The sequence below is a fragment of the Bison bison genome, unplaced genomic scaffold (genome assembly GCF_000754665.1).
Source record: "Bison bison bison isolate TAMUID 2011002044 unplaced genomic scaffold, Bison_UMD1.0 scf7180017864375, whole genome shotgun sequence".
In the NCBI taxonomy this organism is placed as follows: Eukaryota; Metazoa; Chordata; class Mammalia; order Artiodactyla; family Bovidae; genus Bison; species Bison bison.
Window position 1 is genome coordinate 460773 of NW_011494947.1, and position 630 is coordinate 461402.

General features: G+C 62.7%; 1 long non-coding RNA gene across 3 annotated transcripts in view; it reads right to left on the bottom strand.

Moving 5' to 3' along the window:
• LOC105000763 overlaps nt 1–630 on the bottom strand; it is a 9496-nt gene that overhangs the window by 3705 nt on the left and 5161 nt on the right. For 2 of the 3 annotated variants that reach the window (XR_826783.1, XR_826782.1), the window contains exon 3: nt 379–545. The exons of the other annotated variant lie outside the window; for it this stretch is intronic. This is a non-coding gene — a long non-coding RNA (uncharacterized LOC105000763). The remainder of the gene's footprint in view (nt 1–378; nt 546–630) is intronic. 3 annotated transcript variants of the gene reach the window in all.

The following is a 630-nucleotide window of genomic DNA, read 5'->3' on the forward strand; positions in this document are numbered from 1 at the left end:
GGTCCTCCACCTCCTCAGGCCTCAGAGTCCTGCCCGCACGAGGATGATGCTTTCCCCGCCCCTGGACTTTCTGCTCCCAGAAAGCAGACCTCTCCCGGGAAGCACAGACCTCTCCCGGGAAGAAGCGAGACCACCCCCAGGACTGGGTACAAACCTCGGCCAAGAGGGTCCCCAGGTCCCCACACTCCCTCCTGCTACCTTCACCTGGGGGGTTAACATAGCCGGCCCTCTGACCCCTCAGCCTGCTCCCACTCGGGGCAGGCCCACCCGACACAAGCCCTCCCTCTCACACACACAGGGAGGGGACACAGGGCTCCCGCGTGGGATCCCAGAGGCCGCTGGGTTGGGACTGGGCTGCCCTGGGCCTCCCTGTGTTACCTTTGGTTCTTCTGGGCAAATGACCAGACAATGTCTGTGGCTGCAGCCTTGGGACCTCAGGATGCACAGGAGGACACGCTGCTCATCAAGGGCTCCGGCCAAGCCAGCTGGGCAGGGGCTTCTCTAGGATGAGGTGCGTGCTTACCGGTTCCAAGTTCTGTTGGGCTCTATGGTCAGGGAGGAGACGTCACTTCCTGGGGTCTCTATACTTGGAGTCCTGCTCAAACATTAGCCTCCCAAGGGCCCTCAGGG